The following is a 22,879-nucleotide window of genomic DNA, read 5'->3' on the forward strand; positions in this document are numbered from 1 at the left end:
CAGGAAGCTGGCACGGGCCCATGGCCCTGGACGGCAGCCCCGGCCCCTGCACAGCACACGTCCCGAGCGGGCCGCAAGCGGGGCACCTGGACTGTGCGTGACCGGCACTGCAAGGAAGGGGGACCGAGCCAGGGCTGCCAGAACAGTGCGAGCAGGTGCCTGCTCCTGGGGACCTCACGCCCCAGGTGCGCCCGAGCCCCAGCCAGGTCTGTGTGCAGAGCCCCTCCTGCCCGCACGGTTCTGATGCTGCATCCACCCTCCCACCGGGTGGGGGCTGCTGCCTGCCCGCGGGTCCGGGAACCCAGCGCCTGGCTCAGAGGCCCAGCAGCGGTGACGCCAACCCTCACACCTCCCTGGCCCAGGCGAGGGCATCGCCGCCTGCCTGCTCTGTCCGTTTGTCCAAACAGCACGGCGCTCAGGGGTTGGACGGAAAGGACCCCGAAAGGCTGCCCCACGAGCGTCCGTCCTGCACAGTCGGGCTCTGAGACCCGGAAGAGGCCAGAGTCATAGTAGCTATGACAACCCAGGCGTTCGCCCACTGGCTTTCAAATCCACGGGAAAGGGAGGGGTGTGTTTGCTGAGGTGAGCTCTTCCCTTGAAGACAAGTATGAAGCAATGATACGATTACGCAGGATCCGGGAGCCCCGGCCAGTGCTCGGTGTGCTGGGGCGTCGGTCCCTACACCACAGGTCGTGGCCTTGATGCCTGGTCAGGGCACAAACCTAGGGGGCAGGTTCGACCCCCTGCTGGGGTGCATACTAGAGGCAAACTCGGTGTTTCCCTTTCTCTCTGTCTCCCTTTGCCTCTTTCTCTCTAAAATCAACAAACAAAACCTTGGGTGAGGATTATAAACAAAATAAAAAATGAAAAGCATGACCCGCTGCATGAGGTCCCTTTGAAACAGCCTAATTTTCAAGTCCTTCAAGTAAAACAAAAACCGGGACAAAACCTTACCCAGCTCGCTTTCCTTATACCTGGAGAACTTGGACTCTCTTCTGAGAGGATATTTTACATTGATTTCAAAATGCAATGCTGCCCTCTAAACAAATGTTAATATCAAATAACTCTATATTTTTAACGTTAACTATCACCCAAACATTGGCATATTGTATCTGCCTGCTGCCACTGCTCTAAAATTGTCCCACTTACAGGCGCCCCCAGGTGTGCGCTCCCACTGCAGCCGCAGGCGCGCAGCCCCTCCCGGCCCGCAGCTGCCTCTCCTGCGGCGGGTCATTCACCTCCTCCTTTTCCAGCTGCTCCCTCTACCCCCAAATACAGATGTTCCCGAAATTCTGTTCCTGAGTCTCTGCTTTCGTTGCTGGTAATTCCGTTCCCTGCGTGGATTTAACTTTTACCTCTCATTAAACAACCCGTGAGGCTTCGCCTCCCAGCCTGCGTCTGCGTCAGGCCTTCTCCCCATTCCCGGCGCCTGCCTCGCCTCCCAGACCCCCGAGAGGCGTCAGACTCGCTTCTCCCTGTCTTCCGTTCCAGCGTCGCTGCTCTGCCACCATTCCTGGCACAGAGAGCTGCCGCTGACCCTCCTCCCCCTTCCACGTTCAGTCAGTTGCAGGGTCGCAGGCTTCCCGCGTTAGCTCGGAAACGACCTGCATCCTCTGCACACCTCGCCCTGGTCGCAGGCCGCCAGGGTCCGCGCCCGGCCCTGGGTCGGCTTTGGCCGGGTCTGTGTCTAAGTCTCCACTCGCCTCAGAGCCACGCTGTGCCCTAAGGTTTAGTTCTCAGCAGGATTTTTGTTTGTTGCAAACTGTGTACAGAAAGCCAGCATATCCTGCACAAGGAAGCTCAGACGCTCTGGATGAAGTGGGGCGAGGGGTGGGGTCCTGGGCTGCTTGGTTCTCACGTGCCCTTTTGCCCCACATCGGCTGCTGTACTTCTGCAAAGCTGGGCTCAGCGGAGCTCAGCCTCCTGGGGCGGCCCCGCCTGGGGTCCCCATTCCACCTGCACGGCCACTTGCTCAGCAAATTGCCGGGTCCCGGGACATGAGGCCGCGTTTTAGTGTCTCACACAGAAATGTGGCCGGTGGTAGAGACTGAGTTGGAACAAGCTTAAAAACCAGCACATGCATGACCGTCCAGACAGATGTGTACATGAAAGAGGCTGCGATGACAACGTGGAAGCTCCCAGTAGAGCGTCCTCACCACTGGCCCCATCTGGGGAGCTGAGGCCGTGAGAATAGCTGTCTGATGGTTTCCCACGGGGAGGCACACAGGCCCGCTAGTCCTGAGTGGGCGCAGTGGGCAGGCCCCCCGGTGGACTCACCTGTGGGGCTGGCAGAGGCCACACTCACCTATGGCAAATTAGCATACACTTACATACATTTGCATACATTTGCACACAGCATCCAGGTCCTCCAGCTCCCAAACCTGCATGCTGGGTAAACTTTTTAAGAAGGCAGTGTGACCGGTGCCAATTACGCTCAAACTCAATATGCAGAACAAGACCCATGAAGCAAAACAATGACCTGACCCATCAGGTCATGCCTGCTGAGGACAGAACTCCAGTGGGAAACAGAGACAGCCCCCAGACCCCCTCGCAGTGGCAGAGTCCCCACCGAGCCCTTCTCCTCGCCACCCCAGGCGCAGGGCGGCTGCGCTCTGTCCCAGCGTCCGGCCCCACCACCCCAACAATGGCGGCAGGAGTCGCTCTGTCCCCACCGCACGGGCCCGCTGCAATCTGGACGAGCATTTGCTGCAGCTCCCCTGCCTGCAACAGTCAAGTCGCCTCTGTCCCCTCCTCCTGACAAGGGTGGCGCAGGGCGCCTGGGTGGGCCCTCCCCTGTGGGAGGGTGGGGGTGGGGCCCAGAGAGCCCAGCCCCCCAGCCCCGACAAGGAAGCAGAAGGGGGTGGGGTGGGGAGTGGGCATGAGGGACCCTGGCCAGCCACCCACGGAATCTCCGAATCTCCAAGTCTTTGCAACAAAGCAGCCTCCTGTCCTCACTGGCCGCCAGTGGGGGGCTGGTGCTGGACGTCAGCTGCCCCCTCTGCTAGCTGCCAGGGCTGGGCACCGCTCAGCAACCCAGTCAGCCTCCGTGGCTTCTGAGGTGCGGTGCTGTGGGCATCTCTGCCCGCCGGTGTCCCCTGCTGCCACGCTGCCCTGGGAAGACGCGTCATCTGCCCTGGCTCACACCCACCCTCCCGGCTCTCTCTGGTGGCTGTGCCCACAGGCCGCGGTGGCTCTGAGCATGAGAGGCCCAGTCGGGGCTGCAGAGCCCGGAGAGAGGCTGCCCCGGCGAGGAGCGACAAGCGGCACGTCCGCACCCGTCACACATCCCTTCACTCGCTGTCGCCGGAGAGACACTGTGAGGGGCACGTGCACGGGGGACTGCAGGGAGTGGCCGATCCTGACCGAGATCATCAGGGGTGTCCACCCCTCTCAGCACAGGGCCGGGCAGCTGTGAGGGCAGCGGATGCCCACCCCGCCGGGGCACTCGGCATCAGCTCCGGACACGCTGGGAGGAGGGCCTCCTGCTAGAGGCCACCCTGTGCGGTGTCGCTCCGTCCGGCCTGGCCACGCTGCCCACGGCAACACTGCGTCTGCCGCAGCCTGAAAGGGGGGAAGCTCGCCCCGACACGTGGGTCGCTGGGCCGGGTCTGTGTGTGACCATGAATAAACTGTCACCGGGTCCTTCGGAGGACCACGCGGTGGGAGAGGTCAGAGGGCCCAGGGAAACCAGCAGAACACGCTCCGCTAGGCTTCTGTGAGCCCAGTCAACTTGTAAGACAGTGACGTTAAAATTGTCAAATGTGAATTGATTATAGTAATACACATGGAATGCAGGTTAAGAAATAAAGTAATTTACAAGAAAGAGAAGATAAAATAACCAACCAGTGCCCTCTGGAAGCTGGGCTCAATGAGGCACAGCCAGCCAAGCGCTCCCAACGGCGGGGCGGCGGCAGCTACCAGTGACACCTCCGAGTCGCACTGCCTGGCTGGGCAGGGTGCTGAGACCCCCGCATGGTGGGTGGGCCATGATGAGCGAAGGGGTCGGTGCTGCAGGCACCACGGAGGGAGAGGCGTCCGGCGCACTGCCGCTTGGGTGACGTGAGCTGGGAGCCTGGCGACTGGAGCGGGTGCCCGTTTCTGCCTGGTACCCCTTCCAGCCCAGCTCTCCGTCCTGCAGAGCCCGCTCCTCCCACATCTGGGTCAGAACCTGAGTGACCTCAGGAGACCCTCCTACCAGCCTGAGCGTGAGGGCTGCTTCCCCACCCCCGCTCGGTGGAGACAGGGTGCGGCTCTGGGCCCAGCAGCCTCTGCTGCTGCCGCTGCCGCTGCGAAGGGGAAGGAGGAGAGCACGGGGCGGGTACCCCGTGAAGGACAGGCCGCCGTAGGACGCAGTGACCAGGTGACAACTCACAAGGCAGAAGCGATGGGGCTGAAGGACAGACGCGCGGGCTGGGCCAAACCGTTCTGAAGGTCAGAAAGTGGTCAATACGAAGGGACGCTGTAAATCTGTGCCGCCACAAAGGGCAGGAGAAGGAACAAAGGTCGGACGAGACCCCTGAAGTTGCAGATTGTATCCAAGTCTACACGTCAGAGAAATCTTTTCCGATTAAAAGAATATTCCGTGTATCACTAAAACGTGTTAGTACAATGGTTCCCAAATATGCTCTTATAAGGAAGGTGGCTTAACGTAAAGCCCCCCCTCTCTCTGGCCACGGCGCTCCCGGGAGCTGTGTGTGCGGCCAGCCCCCAGCTGCTGGGCTCACAGGACGAAGACGAAGCCCCTCAGCCCTCCAGGGCCCTGCAGTCCACCGGGAGAGGCTAAAGCAAACTGCTGACAACTGGGGTTTAAGGGCCCAGAATCCACACCCGGGAAACGGGGTGTCGGGAGCACCTTTTGTGAGGAGGGTGACTCAAGGGGGTCTTTTTCAGCAGGTCTCTTTGAGCCCCAGCTCCCTTATCTATAAAGGGGGGCATGGGAATGAATGGCTTTTAAAATTCTCTCCACATCTAACACTCCAGAATTTTACAGAAGCTTCCAGGTGCTCGACAACCCTGAGCGCGGGACCTGTTCTGAGAGCTGCTGTCACACAGGGCAGGAGCCCCCACTGCGCTGGGCCTGTGAGCGCGTGCGTGGGGCCGGGTGCACGCCCATGCTCATGTGTCCATGCGTGCTCAGTGCAGACATGAGCATCCACGCACGCGTGTCACAGCTCAACCAGAATGGCTCTCATTATGACTCTGTGTCATCTGGAGTTGGGATTACATTCATGTCCATGAAATAATCCAGGTTCTATTGCATTAAAAGTAAATCTAACAAATTATCGTCAACACTGCTAACTGAAGAGCCTGCACTGGCATTTGACAATTGTTTGAGTCCATGTATATGGACCCGATGCGCATTTTCATGTCCAGGACGACACAGAATAAACACGGGCACTCTCACCGTGACTTGCTGTCTGAGCGAACAGTGAACCACGTTTATGTGCGTATTTCCTACTAAGTTACTCCCTTCTCCCTTGGGAAGACAGAGGTGCCCAAGGACAAGTGTCCCTCTGCCAGAGGGCCGGGGACAGAACACTGAGTCAGGTCCAGTCCAGCTGTCAGGTCCAGAGCCATCTTCTGTCTCCAAAGCCTCCGAGGATCACCTGTCACTCACTCATTCATGGGTTCTCTTGCTCTGCAAACATAAACTGAGAGCCCACTATTTGCCGGCTGTTGTGGATGCTGAAGGCTCATGACAACGAACAAGAGGAAGCACCCGACTTCACCCTGATGTCAGCAAGTATAACGAGAGGTTTACGGGTAGCCTCATTTTCAGGAACGCATTTGTGAGCCGAAGGCGCACCCCCAGCGGCTCTGCGGGAGGGCGCGTGCCAGGTGCGCTGAGGGGTGAGCAGGCTGCTCTGGAGAGGCGTCCCTGCAAGGTCACGGTGACAGAGTCCCCACCGGGGCCGCAGCATCGTCTTGGTCGCTGCTGGGTGGGCCTCGAGCTGCACCTCCATTCCGCCTGCTCACCACAGGGGCTGCACAGCCCAGCGCGTCCGTGTGTGGGGTCCGCGTGCTTCCCTCGGCCACGTTCTATCAGGTGTGTCCCGTCCTGATTGGCCTCTGACAGAAGCAGTAGCGTCTGCTCTCCCACACTGAGAGGACGCAGTGCTTTCTTCACTGTTTTGTGTTGTATTAAGAGTCTGTACGACTTACCTTCTTGAAATTGTGCCCTTTTCATCACCAGCTCCCATAAACAGCACATCTATGAACCCCACCAGAACAGGCCTTGTGCTTTGTGAATTAATGTCGACTTTTCATCAGTCTGGAGACCGGGCATGCCGCCGGCATCACTGAGCTCCCGTGTTCCAGGACCTCGGGTCACCACGTGTCTCTGTGACTTCATGGCAGCAGGAACACGGACGTGCACGGAGCAGGGCCTGGGAGACACGCTCGGCACTGAGAGTCACAAGGGAAAGATGCTGACTCACTCAGAGGCTGAGGGACTTGCCCACGGCCATGTGGCGCCGTGGCAGAAGGGCGGCTGGAAGGCGGCCCTGGGCCCTGTGACTCAGTGACTCAACGACAGGCTGGGCGCAGGGCTCCCCCCAGACCCTGGGGCCAGGGCAGGCTGTTTACAGAGGTTCAGACTGAAAAGCATGTTGCTATCAAGTGAAACTTAGCCTCATTCTCCAATATTTGAAGGTGATATCAGGATTGGTGATTTAAAAATTCTAGGTTTCATCTTGCAACAGGAATTTGGTTTTAAGTTGTCAAAGCCAGCAGAGGTGACTTGTGACGGGGGACCCTAGACGATGACTCGCTGTCCTGGCCGTTTGTCCCCCATCAGAATAGTGGGGCGATTTGAGCAACCCCAGCAGCCCTTTGGGGGTGCTGCGACTCTGTGCCCAGATGCCCCCATGACACCATGGTGATAGTCACATCGTGGTAAGGAGGGCTGCACATGGCAGGTCACTTCTGACCAACGCACGTGCTTACAATCTCAGAGCCCGCACAGCGAGCGCACGCGGTGGGGCCAGGAGCCCTGGGTCTGGTCGGAGCTCTGGCAGAAGTGGCTCCACAGCTGTAGGCGAGTCCCTGCGTCTCCCTCCCGTTAGAATGGGGCGGGGGAACCACATGGTTAAGTTCTCCTCCCGTGCTTCTGCAAGTCCAGAGGCACCGAGGGAAACCAGCGCAGATATCTAGGTGCACTCTGGACAGGACAGGTCCCGAGGGGCCCTGGCTTCTGCCCACAGCCTCTGTCCCCTGTCCTCCTGGCCCTGCCGTCCAGGTGCTCATTGCAGAAACTGTGGGGTCACCACAAACCTCCCATCCTTTCAATCCCCATGTCACCCTGTCTTCATGACTTTACCTCCAGAATACGCATGAAATAGCTTCCCTCTTGGGTGACACACAGAAGAAGGTACCTTCTACCCGGCTTCTCCACGGCCGCTCCACCCCTACCACCCACCTCTCCGGGCTATCACCACGGCGCCCCGTGTCTTCCGTCAAACGTTTCCCGGACCAGACACGAGGACACCCGGTCGCCCGCAGCTCCTCACACTCCCAGGCTCCGAGGTCAGCACAGGCCCGGCTCTCAAGCCGCCCGCAGCCTCCAGCTTGGCCTCGAAGCCCCGCTCGCTCGCACCTGTGCCTGTTCTGACCCCCCCCCCCTTCCCTAAGTCACCACAACGGCAGCCTCTGGAGTGCAGTCCGGCCGGCCCTGGAGTTCCGAGGCCCCGCACACTCTCTGCAGGCTCCTCCAGCCCCTCCCGTGGAAGCCCATGGGGACTCCCATCCTGTCCTCCAGCTCCTCCGCCTCACTCCCTCGACCCCCTCAAACCACACGGCCCCGAGTCTCCGCCCACCAGGACTCAGAGACGGCCTGGTGCTGCCCAACCCCGTGGTGGTGTTTGTTCCCGGCAGTATCCCTCGTGAGTCCTTCTGCCCTGCCCCCAGCCCTACCAGCTGTGCCCCGAGCCCTGCCACCAACCCTGCTACCAGCCGTGCCACCGGCCGTGGCCCCAGCCCTGCCTGCCGCATGCGACTCCAAGAACACAGCCCCAGCGCTCCGAGTGTGGGGCCACGTGGGGGTCGTGGCAGGCATTCAAAACATCAACCAAAAGTAGTCGACAGGCTCTGGAAATGGCCAGGTTCTCCCGTTTAGATGTGGGTGAAATGAAGCCTAGTTTGGAAAGGACGTGAACACCCCTCGAAACACTCACACTGCCAATGTCACACGAGGGCCCACGCACGGCAGGGGTCAGGCTGGCCTTCCGCCCCCAAAACCCAATCCCAGCTTCTGACACAGGCTGGCACGTTAAAGGGATCCATGTCTGTAGCTGCTTTAAAAATAACTCCGTTCCCCAGAGCTCAGCGTTCCCACCCCTGGGCCCCTACCTCCTTTTGGGACTGCAGCCCTGTTATCACTGAACAGAATGACATTCACAGCAGGTACAGGTGACACATGGAAACTTGCTGGCTCGGCTGCACTAATTGGGTCTCTGCACTTGCAAGGAAGACGGTACAAGTAGGTGGCATGGAAACAAGGGTGCTCAGAACCCTGTTTACGGGCTGTTTCCGTGTACATGGAGGCACGTGGGGCGCGCCAAAGCCAGCCCGACCCAGGGAAAGCTGCCTGACTAAGAAAACCGACACAGAACAAAAGGAGACGGGTCTCTCTTCCCTCCCTGCAGTAAGATTGACGCAAGCAGCTCCGGCGGCACTAATGAGAGTTGGGCACATAACCCTCCGTGCCACGGCGGGAGGTGCCCCGCCCGTCACTGTGCAGCGGCAGGCCCTTGCTGCAGGTGCTGAGACAGCGGCCTCGGAGGCAGGAGCACGGAGCCATCGGGGCAGCAGTCAGGGACCACAGCGGGCTGCCTGCTGCTCGGACCGCGCAGTATCCGCAGGAGCAAACGAACGCGGGCTCCCGTGGGTGGAATCCACTTCCCTCACAGCTTTAACATTTTCTCAGGAGAGCAGGCTAAAGGTCCTAAATAAGACCCCAGCACCTAGTAGTCCCCATTTTCCTGTCCTCTGCATACACACCTGAACTACGTGTGCCCCCGAAATGAGAGACTGCCTCTTTTCCAGACAGGCCCCCATTCCACATCCCCACGTGTGCAGACTGTCTGGACCTCTGGGACACCCCCTGAAGACACACGAAGTGAAATAAGTCAGACACAAAAAGGCCACCACTGTGTGGTCCACTGCCCTGGGGTCCCCAGAGTCGTCAGAGTCATGGGGACAGGGAGAGGAGAGGCGGTAGGGGAGGGGGAAATGCGGAGTGACCGCTGAATGGGGAAGGAGGACCGATCTGGAAGATAAAAGAGCTCTGGAGGTGAACGGTGGGACGGTCACGCAGCCACTACTGGACTGTACACAAAAAACTGATTAAAACAGTGCATTTTACACTATACATATTTCCCTACAATTTAAAAAATTCTTTAAAAATACCCTTCATAACCTGAAGTTTTGCAAGGAGCAGGACTTCCGAGATCCACAGTGGGTCCAAGGGAGATTTAACAACAATAATTGACGGCAAACTAGGAGGATCTTGGGCTATGTAAATGAGGCCCTCATTAAAGACCTGATTAATTTCTTTAAAGATAAAATGTCTCTAAACAGATTTTAAAGGGGCTGCTATACAACTGCCAAAGGGTGAGCAGACCTGCTACTATGGCTACGAAGTTATTTCTGGCTAATGTACGTGGATAATAGAAGACTACATGAGTCTGTTTAGAAGTAGATGATCAAATCTGACTTGATGTTGAGTTTGTTTATTAAAATTGAGAGATGGTGCTCTTTGGCAAATAAAAAGCCCACCATTAACTAAACCCACCTTCATGCTTTTTCCAAGTGCGGTATTTTAAGGCAACCTCCCCAGACGGGCGCCCGCCTGAAGCCTGGAGCGGGACCCGGAGCCAGTACCTTTACGTGTCTCCTCCGGGAGCCATGTGCTGTGGGACCAACCGGAACCTTTCTTGGCAGAGCGGTGTTGATAATCTGGGAGAGGCAAACACTGGATTGGATTCGATGACTACATTTTTTTTCTCTTCCACCAGATGTGGGTCACTAGAGAAAAATAAAAAGGCAGAGAACGAGGTCAATCCTCACAACGAGACACAATTCCTACCTAAGGGAGGGACCCTCGGGGAGGTGTGCATTTGATGGCAGTGGGTCTGAATACGCAGGCCGGGCACACAGACTCACGCAGAGCCGCGGGGGCGCACCAGCGCATTTCTCATAAACGATTCCCTGGGTTAGTTTAGGAAACTAAATCGCTGCTTGTGATATAAAAATCACACACACAAACAGTAAACATGTTCTTATTAAACTACGTGTAAGAGTCATTTTTATGACAGTCTAAAAACTGTGAAGGCCGTATGAAATATGGAGAGGCTAATTAGAGAAGCATGTGTGTGTCTGTCCATACATGAAGGAGGACCCCCCCAACCCAGCATTTATTTATAACGACTCATGTATCCACTCTGACATGTTTAAACTGCAGCCACCTTCAAAGTGCTCCTCCGTATGAGGCAGTACACCCATCGAGACATTTTTCCGCCGCTCAAAACAGTTTTTGAACTTGTTGATTTTGATGCCTTTTAGTGCTTCTGCCATTGTTTGCTTCGCTTCTTCCACGTCAGTAACGTGTTTGCATCTGAGGACTTTTTTCACCCAGAAAAAGGTCAGGTGAATAGGGAGGCGGGGGCACAGGGGTGAAAGTCTGCTGAACACCCAGCGCGGTGCAGGCTCGGAAGTCGCCCACCACAAAATGGGCAAATGTGTTGAAAGTCTCCAAAAAACTTCACTGAAGCCTCTCCCAGCCTCTCCCGGCAGCGACAGTTGGTCCACTGATGCAGGTGGGTTCCCAGGACACTCACCCAACAGGGGAAGCCGGTACTACAGGGGCCCGCCCCCCAGAAGGTAATTCCTGGTGCTCTGGGTCCCCCCATATGCACAGCTTACAGCATCAGCACACTGTCACATGTGCTTTTGTTTGTGTCCTTCTCTATGAGAAAGGCAGTGAGTGAGCTGCAGTCTTTTCCCTCCGTCAGACTTTACAAGAGCATGTTAGTTGTTAACTAAAAAAGAAAACAAAACAGAAGCTCCCAATAATTTAATTTTTATTTGTTATAACTATAAAGCAACACCAAATATAGTGTTCATAATGGGCCTTAGGCACAATCTTCAATTGTTAATATTTGTATAGTGGCACAGCGATTTTCAGCATGTTCTGAAACATTACTAAACTGGCTAGGAGTGGTTCGAATGGTATTCAGTATAGTGGTTCTATGGGGACGCATGTTAACTCCCAGTCTATGAAGAACATCGAACGGACGAACTGCAATAAACCTTATCGACAAGCCAGCATGAAGCGAAACGATGAAGAGGCTGAGACCGCAGGAGGAAGAGCCGAGCCGCCGCGGCGGGAACCCCGCCCACGGTCAGGCGGCAGTAACTGAGCGCACACCCCGCGGTGCTCATCTGGTGACGAGGGAGGCCCGCCTGTCGCGCTGAGCATTCTCCAGTCCCCAGGCTGGAGCGCCGTGGGCGTCGGCTGGGGCCCTCGTGGCCTGGAGGCAGCCCAGAGGCGTCGGCTGGCGTCCTTGCCCAGGGCCTGCTTACTGACTACACAGCCGGGTTTTCCCTGGAGTGGTAGCCAGCCACGCACAGCGCTCTGTGACCACAAGGACAGGCTGCTGGCACGTTCCCCACATCCCCACGCACACCCGCCCATCGGGCAGCTGAGACCCCCTCTCCTCCTCCCACACGGAACCCTGTGCCCAGTTCTCATCTCCAGGTGTCACCGTCTCTGTCTTCCCATTCTTGGGTGGCACGGCGACGGGCCCCTCGCCTGGTTCCCTTGAGCTCGCCTGCAGACCCGAGACATGCCCCTTTTGGACGAAGCTCGCGGGGAACTGCTAGGGCGGCCTCTTCTGCGAGCGAAGTGCGTTTTCCCCGGGAGCCACTGCCAACGGCCCACAGGCTGAACGCCCTGGAGGTGCATGCGATGCTTCTTAAAATATATACACATACACGTGGGCTGTCCAGAAGGTCCCCAGCCGTGTATTATGAAAAGTAGAGACATTTACTAAAGAAGACACAAGATACAAGAGACAGTGTACACAGGACAATGACACCCCAGTCCCCTTCAGAGTAGGCCCCTTGGGACCTCACACAGTTCTCCCAATCACCTTTAGCTGCCCTGTCATATTTTCCTGAATCTCATCAGTGGTCTGAAATCTCTTCCCTTTCAAAGATGATTTTAGTTTTGGGAAAAGCCAGAAGTCACAGGGCGCCAAGTCTGGGCTGTAGGGGTGGGGCTGAGTCACCTGGGTGATTGGATGTCTTGGCTAAAAAACTCTGCACGAGTTGTGATGCGTAAGCAGGCGCGTTGTTGTGATGAAGCTGCCAATCACCAGGTGCCCACAGCTGCAGCCTCTGAACCAACTGAATAGTTTCTGCAGAGGAATGGTCAAACTTAAAGCAAAACTTGGTGCAGATCTGTTGCTCTACTTGCTCAGTCATTCTGAATGTGACAGCCACACAGCACACATGCTCACTCAACAGTGTCTACCACCCCCACTGACTAGTACAGTGAGGTCGTCATTGTTTATGCATGTGCATTCCGGTCCATGCTCCTTGGCTGCCAGGTTACATCAATGTCCCACAAGCCATTCTTGTTATATTAACAGTGGCTGGATTTTTTCCAGAAAGACCTCACTATTCAGATTTAAGACAATTGGTATGTAAATACAATTTTCTTTTTAAGAGTAGCATTTTAAAAAATAGAATGAAATGAACTGAGCTGATTACTCTCTTAACAAGATATCTTCTACTGTGTAGGAACTCACAGAACAACCCACTGAGTGAGCCCGTTGGGAGACATGACTGGACCACAGTCACCTTTCCCGGCTCAAGGACAGAGGGAAGGGCTTCTGTCCCTGTGGTTCCACCTGCTCTTAGCAGGGAGCTCAGTCACAGACACACACACACCCGCGGGAGGGAGCGCCTTCGAACACTCAGCTGCACTCTGTCCTCGGCTGAAGCTGGACCGACACCTTCCTCTCACTCCATCACCAGACACCATACGGAGCTTTTTAACAGCAGCTGTCACATCGAAACATACTACAGGGTTTTCTCTTTGTCTTAAACTGGTTGCTTTGAGATGTCTGCAGATTCACATGCACTGGATCCCGTGTCCCCTTAAGCCCCCTGTCCCCCAGCAACACTGTCCTGCAAAACCGCAGGACACCCTCACAACCAGGACATTGACACCCATCCTGTACAGACTTCCCGGCCATACCTGCACCCACCCTGTGTGTTTAGTTCTACACGATCGCACTTGTGTAGGGCCATGAGTCCACCGCCACATCCAGGACACGGAGTGGCCGTCGCCACAAGGGTCCTTCCTGTCCCTTTTACAATCACACACACTCTTCTTCCCGCCACTTCCAATCTGCTCCTCACTTCTGTAATTTGTCACTTCAACCATGTTCTACAGAGCAGGGACCGGACTGGTGGCTGCCATGGGCCGTGGGGGGTGGGGGTGAAGGAGGGGAAATGGTAAAGGGGGTCCAAAGGTGCCAACGTCCAGTGATGAAATAAACGTACCCTGGGGACGTAACGCACAGCGTCGTGGCCATGGCTTACGACACTGTATGGCACACTTGGGAGCTGCTAAGAGACCAGAGCTGGAAAGTTCTCACCACAAGAAAGAAGCCGGTGCCATGGGTGGGTGACTGGTGATCATTCACAACAGGTACGAACACTGAGCCACTGTTCCCCTGAAACTAATGTTACACGTCAGTTACGTCTCAGTGAAGATTAAAGTGTTCTCTAATGGAAGCGTACAGTCTGTGACCTCGGGATGGGTTTCCTTCAGCCCCGTGACCGGGAGCTCCACTCAGGCTGTGCATCCCAGCAGCTGGCTCTCCTGCCTCACTGAGCAGGGCTCCCGGGCGTGGATGGGCCACGGCTCTAACCGTTCACCTGCAGAGGGCCGTCGGGGCTGTCTGCCAGTGTGGGCCACCACAGGTAGCGCCGCACCCTGTCCGTCATCACTGTTCTTTCATTTGGCCGTTCTGACGGGTGTGCAGTGGTACCTCATTGCAGGGTTAATCTGAATTTTCCCAAATGCTAATGATGCTGAATATCTTCTTGTGTGCTGGTTTGCTATGTCTCGATGTCCTCTTCGGTGAAATGTCTGTCCATTTCTCTGCCAATTTTCTAAGTTCTTTTTCTTTAACTGGGACTTAGAGAGTTCACTGTATCTTCTAGACACCAGTTCTTTGCTGCACATTTTCCCCAATTTGTTTCTTGCCTTTGCAGTTCCACAGGGTATTATTGCAGAACAAAAGCTTCAGTTGTGATGAAGTAGGACGTATCAACTGTCCCTTTATGATTGTATGTTTATATGTTTATGCAATTATCTTCTGTCTTTCTCCACTGAAAAATGGCCCTCCATTACAGCAAAGACTTCGCTAACTTATTTCTAATTTCAAAGTCTAGAACTACACCCGGCACAGAGCAAACATGTGGAATGAATGAGTAAATAAATATATATGTACTTCATTTCAGATCAGTGACTTGTTAATGGTTGTATTATCACATTCATTTATCAATATTCATAAGACTGATTTTTACTTTCCTCATTTAACAAGGATGTGTACCATTCAAATGACTTTAGATTAGGTATGTAGTACATAAGGAGCATTATTTGTCCCCAAACTCAAGAATGAGTGATTACTTCATGTTTGGTTTTTAGACTGATTATATATTAAGAGATATATTGAAATTTCATAATATATCTTGTCATTAAAAATAGACATAAATCACCTTTAAAAATTCTCACTTTAGGGCTGAGGAAAACCAGAATTGCTTATTTCCTTCCCCTCTCTCACTCCCTTCCTTCCTCCTGCCTTTTATTCTTTCTCTAAATTTGTTTCTAAATGGTGAGTAGAAAAGAATTTCCCAGGCTGATACATGTAAGTACTTCTCCTTATATACTATATGGTAGCTCGTGTTATCTTTATTTGCGTTAAGAACCTTCTTTGAAAATTTTCACTCTATTAGTTTTCCTTCTAACTCTGGTTCTTAAATACCAGGCACAGGGACCTGCACTAGGACAGGAAGCCTGGCGCAGGCACGCAGCTCAGGGAGCGGGCGCGTGTTCTATCTTCAGTGCTTCTCGTGCCCCTGGTTCTCCTGATGGCTCGATCCGCACACGTGGCTCCCGTGACGTCTGGCTCTGGACTGAAGAGAGTCCCACACTGCCCAGTGGTCATGTGAGCCTCATGCCGAAGGGGGAGGGCTGAGTGACAGGCTCGGAGCCTCCCCACGCACCTGCAGTGACCACCTGAACTGACCGCAACCAGAATCCCATTCGGAGCCCCTCCAAGCCATTCTACTGGGAACGCAAAATGTCTTCTTCGTACTGGTTTTAAACACAGACATTGAAACAGGTGTATTTGGTGCCTCTGTCCAACCCCCGCATCAACCCCGACAGCCCCAGGGGACTTGGGCCACAGTGGAGGGAACACGCTGTCCGCCCGCTAAGGCGTGGTCCCCAGAGGCAACCGCCCGGCCTCGCCTTCTCCCCGCGCACCGCCACTGGAGGCTCCTGGGCCCCGGGAGGCACTTCTGGACGAACTCCAGAACCTGGGCGTCGAGACCACGTGTGGCCTGCCAGGCTGCAATGATCAGCCCTCAGAATGGACGACAGGAAGCATCGCTTTTAAAAAATTTACTATGTATTTCCATCCAAGTTACATAAACACACAGCTCAAGGGTCTAACAGCACCCCATGGCCTGTTAGGAAACACAGCCACGCTGCTTCCAGCACCCCAGCGCGCAAGCCTTCCCACTCCTTTACCTCCGAACCCCCAAGCTAGTGCCTCTCTGCTGCCGAGCTACGTCCCTCCGAGGAGCGTCCGCCCACGACCGCGTGCTGCTGAGAACAGGCCGTGGCGTCTGACACGCCCCTTGCCCGCTCCACCCCCACGTTCGGCCGCAGTGTGGTTCCAGCGGGCCCGGCGTCAGGCTGCTGAGGGCCCTGCCGTTGTCACAGCAGGAGAACCCGCTGACAGAGGAGCCTGTCCTCTCCACAGACCACGGTGCTTGGGCACCTGCGTCCTCTCCCACGCCAGAGCCACGAACTGACGCCCAGACCCCTCCCAACCGAGCAGCCTCCTCTCAGCACCAGCCAACCCAGCAGGTGTCAACCCGGTGCCCTGTGGAAGTCTCGGGAGGGCTGTCCGTGCACCCCATATGGCCAGGTTCACTGTGGGGTCTCCCTGCTCCAGCACCCCAGGGTGTCGGGTCCCCCCTCTGCTGTTCACTGCATCCCATGGCTTCTCGGTCTTGGGTGAAGACACCACCCCACACCTTCCTGTGGGAGGAAAGCTTCTGGGGAGATCACTTTTGACTACTTCTTGGTCTGCTGAGTGAAAAGTCAAGACTGGGGTAATTCTCCCTCAGACTCGCGAAGGTGTCCCGCCCTTGACTGTGCATCTTGAGGACGCTCCGCACGGGCCTGTCCCGCAGCACGAGACCACCTCTGCCCGGGTCCCGAGGTGCCCACAGTGGCGGGCGGCAGCACGCCCCTCAGGCTGGGCCCCCGACAACCTCCAGGTCCTCCGCTCCTTTCTCTGGTGCTTCTTTTCTCCCCACTGCCTTTGTTCTCTCCTTCTGGGACTTCTATTCAGAGGACGGGTCTTACCAGACAAGCGCTTTAACTTCCTGTTTCTTAAAGAAAAATCTTTGTATTTTTGTTCTAATTGGCGAGATTTAAAAAAATTTAATTTTATACTCATAGTTTTACTTCCAAGTGATCTCTTGGTTATTTGAATCACCTTCTCCCTCTTCTACTTAACAAACACATTCTTTTTCGTTAACTGCGATAGTTTCTCTGAGAGATTGATGTGGTTTCTTGTTTCTTCTGGAACAGTTTCCGATTCCTCCAGTTTGCTTTCCCCTGTTCCCTTTCCGCTGGTTTGGTTTGCCCCTTACCATCAGAGGCTCTGTGGGGCACCGGGGCAGCAGGAGACGGGCTCCCGGGAGCCCAGGGCACCGGGCGGTGGCGCCCCCCAGCCTCGGGCCTCCGCAGAGCTGCCCCGCCGCGGCGGGCCGGGGGCGACGTCCACGGGCACAGCTGCGAGTGGACGCGGAGGCAGGCGCGCTGCGACCCCGCCCTCCGCTGGCAGCTGTGTGTCTCCGGAGCGTCTCGCTGGTGCGCCACGAGGTGCTGGACGGTGTCTCAGCCCCTTGTTTGCAGCCCTTTCCTGCAGAGGCCGCCTGGGCCACCCCGCGTTCCAGGGACACAACGTAAGGCTGCGTCTCACAGTCACCGTTTGCCCTCTGGCTTCCATCCAGTTTGTATCTTAGGACCAGGATTCCACAGACTTACTCATTACCAAAGTAACAGCCCTTCTGACAAACGGGGGGCTTCCAGACGGGAGCAGGGCAGGGGCTGGGTGACAAAGGTGAAGGGCGTCAGAAGCACACACCTGTGGCTACCGAGCAGTCGCGGGAGGTGACACCCAGCACAGGGAGCACAGTCAGTAACGGTGCAGGAACTGGGGCCATCGAGGGGTCACATCACAAGTTCTACGTGTCTAACTGCTACGTGTACATCTGAAATCAATATAATATTGAATGCCAACTGTAATAGAAAAAAACAGAAAAAAATAGAATAAAAAGAATCCTCCTTACATTAACTCCGGCTGCGTTTGATGTTTTGATACGAGCTCCCATGCATCTACTGCACCATCACATTTATGAGCAGCTGCCAATTTCTTGTCCATAGGTTTCCAGTTGGGACCAACTGTATGGAAACTCAACTTTAATTTTTTTAGTTGGAGCATGTGAAATACTTTTACATATTTTAAAGGTCAATGCATTATTATGATAAAAAGCACAATGGGGATATCAAGAGGATAATTATCACATTGCTGGAGTGTCTTTGTTCAGTGTGAAGACTTTAACATACTAGTATGGCAATTTTTCAATCACTTTTCAACACTATGATATATAAAATCCCAAATAACAGATGTTATTAGTAACCTCACTTTCTGATAATCTTAAGGCTTTTTGGGTGAAACCATTGATGATGTCATAGAACAGAACATACAAAAGCAGCTAATAGGATCCATGTAGCAGAGCTACAGATATTTCCTTTTTACTAAAATATGTTTCAGAGAAGCTTATTGAAAGCCATTTTTTAATCCCACTTGAGCACATATTGATTTGAGAGAGAGGAAGGCGGGGGAGAGAGAGATAGAGACAGACAGAAACACTGATGAGGAAGAGAAGCATCAATCTGTTGCCTCCCGTATATACCACAACCAGGGATCGAACCTGCAGCTTAAATATGTGCCCTGACAGGGGACTGAATCCACAATTTCTTGGTGTATGGGACATTTCAACAAACTGAGCCACCTGACCAGAGCTTGAAAAGTAATTTTTTTAGTTAAATAACTTTTCCACATTACCTTTCATTATAAAATATGAGATGGTTTAGATTAAAATATTTGGCTGTTGGATATAATAAAACCAAAATTAAGAAAGAAATGTACTTCTAAAACCTCATCGAATTATAGTAATAGCTACAATATTCAGATAAATGGTTAATAAAATTCTTTTTTTACAATCAAAATCATTAAATGCTTATTTATTTACTTTAAGACACATCTGACTTAATTATTCAAATAAAATTTAAAATTCCTAATGAGAGAAATAGAGAATGAGAAAAATAATTGGAGAGATGTATATTGCTTCTTATTGGAAATACAGTAGTAATGCCAATAATTCCTAAGCAAATATTTATAGATTTTATGCAAAACCGAGATCCCAAATGAATACATTATAGACTCTGACAAACTCACAGCATAATTCATTAGAAGAATAAGCTAGCAAGAAAACTGAAGTGTTCTTTTTAAAAAGATAATTATAATAGCTTGCTATACCAGATTTTAAAACATGATTTATAGCAACAGTGACCAGGCAGTTACTGGGTTAAAAACGACAAGAGCTGACCAGTGGCTAAGAACAGGGGTTTTAAGTCCAAACAACCAACGCAATAGCCCCGCTACACCAGTGACCTCTCCTGAGCCTGCGGCCAACTGAGGCCTCGAGTCTGTTTCGCTTACGGTATTATCTGGCCACTTTTTTCCCATTCCCTATTTTGTTAAACAATAACTTTCAAAATAGATGCAATCATGATCCTCATACAAATATTAAATGAGCACCATTAAAGATGTTTAAACTCATCATCTAATGAGGGAGCCAAGCTGATGTCACGACCTACTGAAAGGCCAGTCCCTAGAAGAGGCACATGTATAGACCAAGAACACAGAAGTGAACATGCCAACAGATGCCAGAGGGGAAACCCAGTGTCACACAGAGGCACTCCTGTGGGGCTGCGGCCAGGAGTCACTGCACCGCCGCGGGCCGGTTACAATTCACGTGACTGCGAACGGCTCCAAGCCGACGAAGGCCAGCGTCTGCACAGAATCAGGGTCTGACGGCCCAGAAGAACGTACCCTGAGTGAGGCACGGTTGACCTGGGAGCACGCATTTGTCTCTACGGCCTGCAGTGCTGAGCTGAAGAGTTTCACACTTGTGTTTACTGGCCCCGTAAGGCAGATTCAGCCCATCCCAGTGCCCACCCTCCAGCTTCACGAGCACGCGTGTTCAGCCAGGGTGCCATCAGTGCCACTGCCCACACCGCTGATTTTTTAGGACAAGTTGAACAGGACAGAAAATCAGAGCAGATATATCTCAGCAACAGAGATGAGAAGTCTGTCTTCAAATGGAAAACACAGAGGTGGTCATCTGTGATAATGGAGGCACGGATAGAGGCGGCATCCTTTCCAACAGCAGAACAAGGCAGCAAACGCAGGGTCTGCTGGGGACATGAGTAGCTGTCCAAGGGCCGTCCTTCGGGGGTGACTCTGGTCCAGGTTGTATTGGCCTCGGGCACCTCCATTTCCACATGAGGCTCGTGTCAAGAGATGGGAGGCCGCCTGCAGGTGAAGCAAGAGGCCACGCGCGCCATCTCCCTCCTTCCGGGGGCCGTGGGGAGGCGCGCGGACCCGCCTGCTCCGTCCTCTGCTGCTTCTGCTTCACCCCTCGGGGAGGCCGTGTGCCGTCAGCTTCGGGCCTCCAGCTGCACGTGCCTTCCCGTCCAGGCCAGACCTGCCGTCAGCCAGCTGGGCTCCGCACCTGTCCAGGTTATCAGTTCCTCAAAGAGGGTGCTGTCGTACTGATGTTTATTTCCCCAGTGTTTAGCACAATCCTTGAAAAAATATTTCAAAAATCTATCTGTTGTACATCTATCTACAACAGCCCCTGGGCTCCGACGGAGGGAGGGCGGAATAGCCACGAGTTGTGTGAGAAGAGACCAGGGTTTGCAGTTCTGCGGGGAGGGCTCATGGGACAGCTGCCGGCACCCCCAAGTCATCCCCCAGGCCACAGACGCTGTCGTCCCTTAACAAAAATTCTTAATTACGGCGCTCAGAGGCAGGGCTGAGAACAGAGGCACAGACAGGGGCAGTTCGTGTGCACAGCACCCTCGCCCCTCAGCGGGTCGGCTCCCCCCTCGCCGTGCCACGGGGGCTCCTCCTTTCAAAGAGACAGCGCTTCCTAAGGAACTGCTGTTTGATCAAACTGATCACCTGCCTCAGACCGTGGAGACGTTTTAAACTCTGCACCCAGGGGGGCGGCTGATCACCCGCCCCGACTTGAACTCACTGGATGGCTGACCACACGGTCGCCGCGATGGCCCACAGTGGGAGGAAAGCCCATCCTGGCTTCCTGGGATCCCCGTGTGTCTGCAGTGAGCTGCACCGTGGCGGCCAAGGGCCTCCCCATGGTCTCTGTTCCAACACGACCCGGCGGGACTCACCGACAGAGCAGGCGGCAGCGCCCTTTGATGAACCTACAAACGTGCTGCTTCTGTTTCACCTTAACCCCTTACGAAGGCTTACCAAACTCTCTCTTTGCACACACACACACAATCTAGAACTCTAACTGGAAATTACAACCAAAAACAATATTAGGCACAAAAGAACAGCAAGTAAAATCAAATTCTATGTCTTGCAACATGTGTGTGTCTTCCCACTTCCTTGCCGCAAACCGCCTTCCACAGCAGCCTCCTTCCCGCTGTGTCCTGCTCGCTGAGTTAAGCCCAGCTCCACTGCCACTTTCCCTCAGAGACCTGCTTTCAACTCCCCAGAATGTGATATGGCCCTAAATACCAAAACACTTTAAACTTTTAGTGCAGCCCCAGATCGCACCTGTGCAAGGGCTAGAGCTCGTTAGGTGGGTGTGTACTTGGGGAGACAGGTGGTGCAGAGCGCAGCGGCGCTGATGAGGACAAGGGGCTCAGGCAGCACTCGGCTGTCCCAGGTCAGGGTCCTAGACCAGCGGCTTCCACCAGCTGCGCTGCACAGCCCGAGAGGCAGGGCCGCGGGCTCACAGGGCACAGTCTGCTGTGTGGCCGTGGGCACAGTACTTGACCTCTCTGAAGCTCAGTCTCTTCACTGTTAAGTGGCGTTTCCATAAACATTCTCCACTGTGCATTTACGTACGTTTGCTTCTCCTTGTTACCACAAAGCCGGACTGGAGAGACCACGGGGACCGCAGCAGGACCAACTCCAAGAGGAGTGAGGGGGACACCAAGAAGTGAGGCAGCTGGGGAGTCTGGGAGCAGCTCAGACGTGGCCTGTGTGCGGGAGCTTCGGTCTGGGCCCCACAACTGCAGGAGGAGCTCTGTCCTGCCCACCGCTGTCCTCAGAGGAACGGACCCAGTGTGACCCGGGCTTAGTAGGACGGCCACACATGCGCTGTGCCACGCACAGGAGGGTCCTTCGGAGCAGCAGTTCCATCAGAAAGAAAGAATATACAGTGACACTAAATTTAACACAGGACGTGAAATAACTCTGCGGGGAACGTTACACAGCCTTATTAGAAGACGTTAAAGAAGATCTAAACCAATGCACACATACATTTCGTCATGATTAGGAATTAATATTGCGATGATGTCAATTCTCCCCACATAAATGGATAATGCAATTTCAACCAAAATATCAACAGGGTTTTATAAGAAGCCTGATACTTACACGAAAGAGTAATGGGCCAAGAACAGCGAAGACACTTGTGAAGACGACAATCTGGGAGGGAAGATGGCTCCTTCTGAAGCAGCCATCATGAGGTCTGTGTGGCACTGAGGACAGACAGGGCCGAGAGGCCGTGCCCAGGCCCACGCACGCTGGGTGACATGACTCAGCGGCTGAGAGAGTGCACCCGAGGGCACGGAGGAGGCGCTCCCCAACAACCAGAAATGGGGGTGGGGGGAAACTAATCAATTTTTACAGCTTATATAACAACATAAGAATTCAAGGAAGATTAAGAAGTTACGTATTAAAAACAAAACCTTAAGACTCTTCTTAGAAAATACAGACGAAGATATTCTCAGATGCTGGCGTAAGAGAAAACCCAAGGCTCCAAGAGCATCGCGGACAAAGAAAAGGTGGGAGGATTTGACATTAAGTTAAGAACTCTCTCTCAATCAAAAGATGCCTTAAAGAAAGTGCGAAGTCAAATTGTAAATTGAACATACATTCTGTATCTGCATAAAGAATGTGTAAAGAACTAAAAATAAGAAAAAATGCTCAATACCATAAACGACCAGTTAGGAAAAACCACCAAGCATTTCACCAAAGAGAAAACCACACACCACGCAGATGAGGATACTGACAGTCACCCGTCTGCGACGAGATGTCACTCTGGTCTCTGTAAGTCTCACGCACGCATGCCAGCAGGGCCCTGACGGCTTCTTTTTGAATCGTGACAGTACCAGGGAACACTAAAACCTGAGAGGACCCTCACGGCCCCCTCGTCCCGCTCTGTGGTCTGTGATGCC

At 53.9% G+C, this 22,879-nt stretch overlaps 1 long non-coding RNA gene across 1 annotated transcript in view; it reads right to left on the bottom strand.

The window, feature by feature from the left end:
* Positions 1–22,879, bottom strand: part of LOC150005572 (uncharacterized) — an 84,432-nt gene that overhangs the window by 8,241 nt on the left and 53,312 nt on the right. The window contains exon 2 of the long non-coding RNA XR_016511886.1: positions 9,880–10,023. This is a non-coding gene — a long non-coding RNA (uncharacterized LOC150005572). The remainder of the gene's footprint in view (positions 1–9,879; positions 10,024–22,879) is intronic.

This window comes from Furipterus horrens, unplaced genomic scaffold (genome assembly GCF_987537825.1).
Source record: "Furipterus horrens unplaced genomic scaffold, mFurHor1.1.pri manual_scaffold_6, whole genome shotgun sequence".
NCBI lineage: Eukaryota > Metazoa > Chordata > Mammalia > Chiroptera > Furipteridae > Furipterus > Furipterus horrens.